Genomic DNA, 12,298 nt, shown 5'->3' with positions numbered 1-12,298 from the left:
TGCTTATTAACATAGGGTTAGTGTTAGGGTTAGGGTTAGGGAAGACTCTTACTGGTTGTATAATAAGACCATGCAGAATAAGGCATTAATAAGTACCTAATAATGACTAATTAAGAGCCAATATGTTACTAATTTGCATGTTAATAAGCAACTAATTAATGGTTCATATTTTCCCCATACTAAAGTGCTACCAAAAATCCTTTATATAACAAAAGTGTCGGATGTTTTTGAGGACCCACTGTAAAAAAAACACGGGTCAAAGATTATATATCTAACAGGACCCTTCACTGTTTTTGAGGACTTTCTGTAACAATACTAGTGAAAATACTTTGTATAATTTGATAATACTGCTGTTTTTTAAGGACCTATTGTACAAACAGTAGTCAAAAATCTGGTAACACTTTAGTATGGGGAACATATGAACCATTAATTAGTTGCTTATTAACATAGGGTTAGGGTTAGGGTCGGGGTTAGGGTAGAGTCTTAGTTAATGGCTTACTGGTTGTATGATAAGACCATGCAGAATAAGGCATTAATAAGTACTTAATAATGACTAATTAAGAGCCAATATGTTACTAATTTGCATGTTAATAAGCAACTAATTAATGGTTCATATTTTCCCCATACTAAAATGTTACCAAAAATCCTTTATATGACAAAAGTGCCTGATGTTTTTGAGGACCTACTGTAAAAATACTAGTTAAAGATCATCGATCTGACAGGAAGTTTTGGGCTCTGCTGTTTTTAAGGACCTACTGAAAAAAATACGAGTCAGAGATCCTCAATATGACATTTGTGTCTGCTGTTTTTGAGGACCTACAGTAAAAATACGATTTAAAGATCCTTTATATGACCGGACCCTTCACTGTTTTTGAGGACTTCCAGTAAAAATACTAGTGAAAATACTTTGTATAATTTGATAATAATGCTGTTTTTTAAGGACCTATTGTACAAACACTAGTCGAAAATCCTTTATATGACAAAAGTGTCTGATGTTTTTGAGGACCTACTGTAAAAACACTAGTCAAAGATAATCTACCTGACATGAGGTTTTGGGCTCTGCTGTTTTTAAGGACCTACTGAAAAAAATATGAGTCAGAGATCCTCAATATGACATTTGTGTCTGCTGTTTTTGAGGACCTACAGAAAAATATGATTTAAAGATCCTCTATATGACAGGAGCCTGCAATATTTTTGAGGACTTACAGTAAAAATACTAGTCAAAATACTTTGAATAATTTCATAATACTGCTGTTTTTTTAAGGACCTATTGTACAAACACTAGTCAAAAATCCTTTATATGACAAAAGTGCCTGCTGTTTTTGAGGACCTACTGTAAAAACACTAGTTAAAGATCATCGATCTGACAGGAAGTTTTGGGCTCTGCTGTTTTTAAGGACCTACTGAAAAAAATACGAGTCAGAGATCCTCAATATGACATTTGTGTCTGCTGTTTTTGAGGACCTACAGTAAAAATACGATTTAAAGATCCTTTATATGGCAGGAGCCTGCACTATTTTTGAGAACGTACAGTAAACATACTATAGTCAAGATACTTTGTACAATTTGATAATAATGCTGTTTTTTAAGGACCTATTGTACAAACACTAGTCAAAAATCCTTTATATGACAAAAGTGCCTGCTGTTTTTGAGGACCTACTGTAAAAACACTAGTCAAAGATAATCTATCTGACAGGAGGTTTTGGGCTCTGCTGTTTTTAGGACCTACTGAAAAAAATAAGAGTCAGAGATCTTCTATATGACATTTGTGTCTGCTGTTTTTGAGGACCTACAGTAAAAATACAATTTAAAGATCCTTTATATGGCAGGAGCCTGCACTATTTTTGAGAACGTACAGTAAACATACTATAGTCAAGATACTTTGTACAATTTGATAATAATGCTGTTTTTTAAGGACCTATTGTACAAACACTAGTCAAAAATCCTTTATATGACAAAAGTGCCTGCTGTTTTTGAGGACCTACTGTAAAAACACTAGTCAAAGATAATCTATCTGACAGGAGGTTTTGGGCTCTGCTGTTTTTAGGACCTACTGAAAAAAATAAGAGTCAGAGATCTTCTATATGACATTTGTGTCTGCTGTTTTTGAGGACCTACAGTAAAAATATGATTTAAAGATCCTCTATATGACAGGAGCCTGCACTATTTTTGAGGACTTACAGTAAAAATACTAGTCAAAATACTTTGAATAATTTCATAATACTGCTGTTTTTTAAGGACCTATTGTATAAACACTAGTCAAAAATCCTTAATATGACAAAAGTGCCTGCTGTTTTTGAGGACCGACTGCTATAACCCTCGTCAAAGATCATTTCAATGCCAGAAGTGCCCTGCAGTTTTTTGGGCACCTACTGTGAACTCGTTAAAGATATCTGCTCTAAAGCACCACTCTGCCGTTTTTAAAACAGTCAGAGGAAACGTACAATAAGAGCAAAGTCTGCAGGGATTCCTTGTCTTTTTCAGGAATTAGATTTAGTGCAGAGATATACTCCAAAGAAAGATCTATGTTCTTAACTTCTCCCTTCCTGTCCTGCCGTTTGTGCCTAACGCTGTTACAAAATAACAACATTTCTCGCCCCTCGGCCATCTCTGATAAAGCAACTGCAACACTACCAAGATATCACACTTCCAGGAATTAAATCAGAAAATGAAATGAGAAAACTTTTTCAAAGTTTCTGAGTCATCTTCACTTGTGTCTTGAAGGGCCTCGGTGACAATAAGCTGCGAAGGGAGAGAAAAGAGGACTATCTTCACGCTCGCCGGGCGGACCGTTCATTTCAGGTAAATACGTTAGCGTGTCGGCAGCACACAAAAGCCTGCAGTGAAAAAAACGCCCGTTCTTAAGCGTTTGGAGGAGTTGAGCAGTGAATCACTCACTCCCTTATTTGCAAATATCTGGAAAGACGAGGCGGATTTGTCTTTCTTTGGAGAGACAAAAGCGTCACGAGCTATGTGTTATGGACTGGACTCACACTATTATGTTAGATCCACTATGGACTGGACTCTCACTATTACGTTAGATCCACTATGGACTGGACTCTCACACTATTATGTTAGATCCACTATGGACTGTACTCTCACACTATTATGCTAGATCCACTATGGACTGGACTCTCACTATTATGCTAGATCCACTATGGACTGGACTCTCACACTATTATGTTAGATCCACTATGGACTGGACTCTCACACTATTATGTTAGATCCACTATGGACTGGACTCCCACAATATTATGTTAGATCCACTATGGACTGGACTCTCACTATTATGCTAGATCCACTATGGACTGGACTCTCACACTATTATGCTAGATCCACTATGGACTGGACTCTCACTATTATGCTAGATCCACTATGGACTGGACTCTCACACTATTATGTTAGATTCACTATGGACTGGACTCTCACACTATTATGTTAGATCCACTATGGACTGGACTCTCACTATTATGTTAGATCCACTATGGACTGGACTCTCACACTATTATGTTAGATCCACTATGGACTGGACTCCCACAATATTATGTTAGATCCACTATGGACTGGACTCTCACTATTATGTTAGATCCACTATGGACTGGACTCTCACATTATTATGTTAGATCCACTATGGACTGGACTCTCACACTATTATGTTAGATCCACTATGGACTGGACTCTCGCGCTATTATGTTAGATCCACTATGGACTGGACTCTCACACTATTATGTTAGATCCACTATGGACTGGACTCTCACTATTATGTCAGATCCACTATGGACTGGACTATCACATTATTATGTTAGATCCACTGTGGACTGGACTCTCACACTATTATGTTAGATCCACTATGGACTGGACTCTCACTATTATGTTAGATCCACTATGGACTGGACTCTCACATTATTATGTTAGATCCACTATGGACTGGACTCTCACACGATTATGTTAGATCCACTATGGACTGGACTGTCACGCTATTATGTTAGATCCACTGTGGACTGGACTCTCACACTATTATGTTGGATCCACTATGGACTGGACTCTCACTATTATGTTAGATCCACTATGGACTGGACTCTCACACTATTATGTTAGATCCACTACGGACTGGACTCTCACTATTATGTTAGATCCACTATGGACTGGACTCTCACACTATTATGCTAGATCCACTATGGACTGGACTCTCACACTATTATGTTAGATCCACTATGGAATGGACTCTCACACTATTATGTTAGATCCACTATGGACTGGACTCACACTATTATGTTAGATCCACTATGGACTGGACTCTCACTATTATGTTAGATCCACTATGGACTGGACTCTCACACTATTATGCTAGATCCACTATGGACTGGACTCTCACACTATTATGTTAGATCCACTATGGAATGGACTCTCACACTATTATGTTAGATCCACTATGGACTGGACTCTCACACTCTTATATTAGATCCACTATGGACTTGACTCTCACTATTATGTTAGATCCACTATGGACTGGACTCTCACTATTATGCGAGATCCACTATGGACTGGACTCTCACACTATTATGCTAGATCCACTATGGACTGGACTCTCACTATTATGCTAGATCCACTATGGACTGGACTCTCACACTATTATGTTAGATTCACTATGGACTGGACTCTCACACTATTATGTTAGATCCACTATGGACTGGACTCTCACTATTATGTTAGATCCACTATGGACTGGACTCTCACACTATTATGTTAGATCCACTATGGACTGGACTCTCACTATTATGTTAGATCCACTATGGACTGGACTCTCAAAATATTATGCTAGATCCACTATGGACTGGACTCTCACACTATTATGTTAGATCCACTATGGACTGTACTCTCACTATTATGTTAGATCCACTATGGACTGGACTCTCAAAATATTATGCTAGATCCACTATGGACTGGACTCACACTATTATGTTAGATCCACATTCACACTGTTATGTGAATATGTTCCTACACCGTCAAAAAGTCACCTTTGCAAAGAGTTAAACCTAAATACTAAATCGGTTATTTTCTTATGGAACAACCGGAAGAAGCGGTTTCAAACATCATCCCTAGTTGCGACACATCCGCCACATAGCCTTGGGTTAAGCTAAACTGTGGCTAACACAGTTCACCCGATCCGAACTGCACCGTGTCAGTGAAAAGACGCAATAAAGTGCAAGCATTTCTGGGTATTTTGTGCCAACTCCAACTAAAATGCTACTTTCCCCACTCAAAGGAGTGAGTAAATCATCTTCAAGGGCAGCTTAAATAATTGAAAAGCCAGAAGGGAAGCGTGGCTGCTTTCACCTTTGCTAATCACCAGAGAGCAGCTCATTGTTGATAAACTTGAGCGCTCTGAAAAAAAAGGAAGCCTAAAACTTTGGATGCCAAGAAAGGAGGATCGGCCCCAACTCTGCAATCAACACATTTGAACCACATTTTATTTCCAGCTAATGCCTGCAGTCAGCTTTCCCCCCAAAAAATATCTCGCGTCAAGTTTGTTGGCTGACAAATATGTTTTGACGCTGTCTTTTTAAAATGCATTTATTTATTTCATGTAGCTTCGCGTGAGCCAGGCTGATAGAGTTGGCTCCTCGCCGTGATCCAAACCCTTGGCGCTGCGCGGGATATCTTTCGCAGCAGATGCCAAAGTCAGGCAGATGCTCTTCATCTTCAATGAGACAAATTCCTAGAGTGATGTTTATTCTTTATTTAATTCTGCTGCCTATTTATGCCTCCCGCTGTTTGGCGCTGTAGAAACTACTAGTAGGGCTGCTAACAGGGTGAGCAATTACTTACATAACACAGATATGATAGAATTAGATATGCACTCTGCTGTTTCTAAGGACCAAGTGAAAGAATACCATCTTCTTACCGAAAACCGGCAACCTTTATCGTCGACTTTTTTTGTTAAGAAGTTCAATTTTTTTTAAATAAATAGTCTTGGCATTCATGTTCACATTTGATTTGATATTTGCCAACCCTCACGAATTTTAGTGCCTCTCCCGAAAATGTCCCGGGACAACCATTCAGCCGGACTTAAGGCACGCAACCTCCAGGTCCTGAGTGAGGACGGCCTGTCGTCACTCCATATAGACAGCATGCCGGCCCAGTCACGTTATAACATCTAGGGCTTTTGGAGAGTGCACGACTGCACACACAACAAGAAGGGGACGAAGCAGAAGAACGAAGAAGAGACAGTCATGGCGACGACGAGTGACAGAATGGAATGAGGATAGACCATTCAACCCTAAACTCACTCCTTTCCTGCAAATTAAATTTCACAGATGCTGCCCATACCTATGCTCCTTCAAAGGCTGTGCTATTGGCTGCAAAGCATTGCACTTTCAAATACAACAATGAGTAGAGGAGTGTTATGTGTGTGTATATGTGTAAATAAATGAACACTGAAATTCAAGTATTTATTTTATATATATATATATATATATATAATACATATATATATGTATATATATATATATATATATATACATATATATATATATATATATATATATATATTTAATACATATATATATATATATATATATATATATATATATATATATATATATATATATATATATATATATATAGCTAGAATTCACTGAAAGTCAAGTATTTATTTTATTTATATATATATATATGTATATATATATATAATACATATATATATATATATATGTATATGTATATATATATATAAAATACATATATATATATATATATATATGTATATATATATATATATATATATATATATATATATAGCTAGAATTCACTGAAAGTCAAGTATTTATTTTATTTATATATATATATATATATATATATATATATATATATATATATATATATATATATATATATATCCATCCATCCATTTTCTACCGCTTATTCCCTTCGGGATCGCGGGGGGCGCTGGAGCCTATCTCAGCTACTATATATATATATATGTATATATATACATATATATATATATGTATATATATAAATAAAATAAATACTTGACTTTCAGTGAATTCTAGCTATATATACACCCACCCACCACCACGAAAAGAATACCTACTGGAATCAATAAAAGGCTATCGATGCTGTCATCTAGCAAAGCTGAATTTGACCAAGCAACCCCCCCGTACCAAAAAGCCCTTGATGAAAGCGGATACAATTTCACCCTCACCTATGAACCCACGCCAGGAAACCAGCCAAAAAAGAACAGAAAACGAAACGACATCATCTGGTACAACCCCCCATACAGCAAAAACGTCTCAACTAACATTGGACACAAATTCCTCAATCTGATTGACAAACACTTTCCCAAAGACAACACCCTAAGAAAAGTATTCAACAAGAACAACATTAAATTGAGCTACAGCTGCATGAACAATATACGACAAATCATCTCAAACCACAACAAAACAATTGCAAATGAGCCGTCGGCCCCCAGACAGAGCGGCTCCAAAACCAACAAAGACTGTAACTGTCGAAAGAAACCTGATTGCCCTCTCAACGGGGGGTGCTTACAAGCATCAGTTGTCTACCAATCTAAGGTAATACGCAAGGACATTAACACATCCGACACATATGTAGGATTAACCGAGGGAGAATTCAAAACCAGATGGAACAATCACAAGGCTTCTTTCAGGAACAAAAACCTGCGAAATACCACAGAACTCAGCAAACACATTTGGGACCTCAAAGACAATAATGTTGAATATTCAATAACATGGCAAATTCTTGCATCCAGCACACCTTACAATAGTGGTAATAAAAGATGCAACCTATGCTTGAAAGAGAAACTGTTTATTATTTACCGTCCAGACCTGTCATCCCTCAACAAGCGCAGCGAAATTGTAACAACATGCCGCCATAGACGGAAACACCTCCTAGGTAACACATGAGCCAATCACCACGCCCCTAGGCCAGCCTGTACCCACCCACTCTGTGCCCTATACAAACCATGGTATGTGAATGCTCCCATTAAAATCTCCTGATGATTGAGGGTACCCCCCCCTCATGAAACAGGCCTGTAGAGATGAAATAGTCTTGTGATTTTTTTTCCCACACATACTTGTTAATCCTACATATGTGTCGGATGTGTTAATGTCCTTGCGTATTACCTTAGATTGGTAGACAACTGATGTTTGTAAGCACCCCCCGTTGAGGGGGCAATCAGGTTTCTTTCGACGATATATATTACCGTATTTTCCGGACTATAATGCGCACATAAAAAAAATTTTTTTCTCAAAACTTGACATTGCGCCTTATAATCCGGTGCGCCTAATGTACGGAATAATTCTGGTTTTGCTTACCGACCTCGAAGCAATTTTATTTGGTACACGGTGTAATGATAAGTGTGACCAGAATGTGGCAGTCAAACATAAGAGATACGTGTAGACTGCAATATGATGGCAATATGACTCAAGTAAACAACACCAACATTGTATATGTTCCATTGAAAATATAGGACATTACACACGGCGCTCAAAAATCTATCAAAATGGTAAAGTACGACTTTGGTAAGCTATGAAGCCGCACCGCTTGATGGATTGTACTGTGCTTCAACATACGAGCCACTTATGGTGTGTGTATCAGGCAAGACATATTATCTGCCGTTTTGTTTCGTAATATTATGCAAAAGCAACTTTTCTTACTTTCTGGTACCTGCTGATCTGTATTTGAGATCTGCATAAATCCTGAAAAATTGCGTGCATCCGCCTTTGTAGTCCGTGCCGACACCGTAGTCGATAAGCTTCTTCTTGTTATCGGACATTCATCCTCCACTGTTGCCAGTTAAAAAAAAAAGTAGTGTAAAGTTCTTACTTATATCTGTCAGTAAACTCGCCGAGAAAGCGCTAAAACATACCGGTGTAGTGAGTTTACATTATTCACCCAAGGAACTTTTATTTATTAGAGAGTTCCGGTCGGACAGTTTTTCACGGGACACATTTCCTGTGTTGTTGTTTCCGGATGAGGAGATACTGCTCCGTTATTGATTGAAGTAAAGTCGGAATGTCAATAAAACAGTTAGCTCCATCGTTTGACACTTCTTCCACTCCCGTCCTTGCACGCTACACTTCTACAACAAAGATGACGGGGGAAGACGCTGCCGAAGGTGAGCCACGTAAATAAGACCGCCCACAAAACGGCGCTTCCGGAAGCGACTGTCAGAAAGTGGCTTGAAGATGATGTGTAAAACATCATCTATGCAACATTTTTGACCAAATCTTTAAGAAGGGGAACCGGAGGGTGTGTTCTAACTATCGTGGGATCACACTCCTCAGCCTTCCCGGTAAGGTCTATTCAGGAGTACTGGAGAGGAGGCTACGCCGGATAGTCGAACCTCGGATTCAGGAGGAACAGTGTGGTTTTCGTCCTGGTCGTGGAACTGTGGACCAGCTCTATACTCTCGGCAGGGTCCTTGAGGGTGCATGGGAGTTTGCCCAACCAGTCTACATGTGTTTTGTGGACTTGGAGAAGGCTTTCGACTGTGTCCCTCGGGAAGTCCTGTGGGGAGTGCTCAGAGAGTATGGGGTACCGGACTGTCTGATTGTGGCAGTCCGCTCCCTGTATGCTCAGTGCCAGAGCTTGGTCCGCATTGCCGGCAGTAAGTCGGACACGTTTCCAGTGAGGGTTGGACTCCGCCAAGGCTGCCCTTTGTCACCGATTCTGTTCATAACTTTTATGGACAGAATTTCTAGGCGCAGTCAAGGCGTTGAGGGGATCTGGTTTGGTGGCTGCAGGATTAGGTCTCTGCTTTTTGCAGATGATGTGGTCCTGATGGCTTCATCTGGCCAGGATCTTCAGCTCTCACTGGATCGGTTCGCAGCCGAGTGTGAAGCGACTGGGATGAGAATCAGCACCTCCAAGTCCGAGTCCATGGTTCTCGCCCGGAAAAGGGTGGAGTGCCATCTCCGGGTTGGGGAGGAGATCTTGCCCCAAGTGGAGGAGTTCAAGTACCTCGGAGTCTTGTTCACGAGTGATGGAAGAGTGGATCATGAGATCGACAGGCGGATCGGTGCGGCGTCTTCAGTAATGCGGACGCTGTATCGATCCGTTGTGGTGAAGAAGGAGCTGAGCCGGAAGGCAAAGCTCTCAATTTACCGGTCGATCTACGTTCCCATCCTCACCTATGGTCATGAGCTTTGGGTTATGACCGAAAGGACAAGATCACGGGTACAAGCGGCCGAAATGAGTTTCCTCCGCCGGGTGGCGGGGCTCTCCCTTAGAGATAGGGTGAGAAGCTCTGCCATCCGGGGGGAGCTCAAAGTAAAACCGCTGCTCCTCCACATCGAGAGGAGCCAGATGAGGTAGTTCGGGTATCTGGTCAGGATGCCACCCGAACGCCTCCCTAGGGAGGTGTTCAGGGCACGTCCGACCGGTAGGAGGCCGCGGGGAAGACCCAGGACACGTTGGGAAGACTATGTCTCCCGGCTGGCCTGGGAACGCCTCGGGGTCCCACAGGAAGAGCTGGACGAAGTGGCTGGGGAGAGGGAAGTCTGGGCTTCCCTGCTTAGGCTGCTGCCCCCGCGACCCGACCTCGGATAAGCGGAAGAAGATGGATGGATGGATGGACAAAACGGCACTTCCGGAAGCGACTGTCAGAAAGTGGCTTGAAGATGATGTGTAAAACATCATCTATGCAACATTTTTGACCAAAAAAACACCATTACATGTTATGTAGACCACAAGGAAGTGTTTTCCATTTAGAAAAAAAGTAATAATGATACGATTTTTTAATGCGCCTTATAATTCGGTGCGCCTTATATATGAAAAAAGATCGAAAATAGTCCATTCATAGGCGGTGCGCCTTATAATCCGGTGCGCCCTATGGTCCGGAAAATACGGTATATGCAATGGTTTTCCGTATTTGGACCATGATTTATGTCCTAACTTGTTCACCGGTCCTCATATGGAAGCTACTTTTCCTTGTTGATGTCTCAAGAAGGGTAGAAATACAAGAACACACACACACACACACACACACACACACACACACACACTCACACACACACGCATACACAGAGTCATTCAGAAAGAAGCTTTGAGGAAGTCTGGGCCGGTCCCCGTAATGCAGCCAGCGTGACATATGTGCTATACGTAAACACTGCGACAGACAGAAGACGACTAAGAGGTTTAGGGAAGTAATTAGCCAGGCCTACAATGGGATGGGGAAATCTCAAACTGTGGACGGCGGAGGACAAAAGCGCATTTCAGGCGGTTGAGCGGGGAGGGGAAGCACCTACATACGCAGCATGTTCGTGTGTGTGTGTGTGGTCTGTGTTAATTTTTGTCTAAGTCATCGTCAAAAACCTTTTTTCCCTTGACGAAAATAAGGCGATAACAAATTAAAGCAAAACGCACGTTGATAATAATAAAAGAAACTGACATTTTTGTCAACGAACAAAAATGTGACAAAAATGTTGACGGAAACGAAATATTTAATTTTGTATTGTAAACGGGTGGGAGAAGTTGGGAATGTATCCAATCAAGGCTCTTTAACAGTTTGCGTGTATGAAATAGAAGTGGGGGTTGGTTAGCAAAGAGAGCCAATCAAATGGTTTTTCCTTGTGAGATCAGGAAGTTTGATTTCTCAGCGCCAAAAGCAAAAATGTACAGATTGAACATTGTTGCGTCGGACCAGTTCTTCCTCCAAGGGAATCTAAATTACTGGTCAATCCCAATTTCTTTAGATGACATATATGCTGAGTAAGAAGGACCGTCAAGACAGTTTTGGAATATTATCAAGTTTTACTGAAAGTTTCAGGAGAACCACCTAGACCAATACATTCATACCGGCTTCCTAAGTTGTTCTGGCATTCCGAGGGAAAAGGCAACTCATTTCACAAAAAGAAAGCCCCCATCCCACCTCCTCTCTCAACACTGATAAGAAGAGAGACGTGGGGGTTGTCTTCACATTCCGATGGTTTACGACCCTGTCTAAAGAAACTGGTAGAATACACAGAAGAATAGTACTAGCTTCTCTGAACATGGCTATGTAAAAAGAAATAACTCTTAATCATATCAGCATCCTTTCCACAACTTGTATCAACATCGTAATGTGTGTACACCTGGGAGAAGGTAAAGAGTGCATACTGTACCTACTCAGTGGCCTAGTGCAGTGTTTTTCAACCACTGTGCCGTGAGATACAGTCTGGTGTGCCGTGGGAGATTATCTAATTTCACCTATTTGGGGTAAAAAATATATTTTGCAAACCAGTAATTATAGTCCGCAAATGATGTGTTGTTGTTGAGTGTCGATGCTGTCTAG

General features: G+C 40.5%; 1 protein-coding gene across 10 annotated transcripts in view; it reads right to left on the bottom strand.

Moving 5' to 3' along the window:
- LOC133618463 (receptor-type tyrosine-protein phosphatase F) overlaps positions 1-12,298 on the bottom strand; it is a 470,668-nt gene that overhangs the window by 397,158 nt on the left and 61,212 nt on the right. The gene's annotated exons all lie outside the window — the stretch shown is intronic.

This window comes from Nerophis lumbriciformis, linkage group LG19, assembly GCF_033978685.3.
Source record: "Nerophis lumbriciformis linkage group LG19, RoL_Nlum_v2.1, whole genome shotgun sequence".
Classification (NCBI taxonomy): domain Eukaryota; kingdom Metazoa; phylum Chordata; class Actinopteri; order Syngnathiformes; family Syngnathidae; genus Nerophis; species Nerophis lumbriciformis.
The sequence above is the reverse complement of the archived record's forward strand: the minus strand, read 5'-3'. Positions and strand labels throughout refer to the sequence as shown.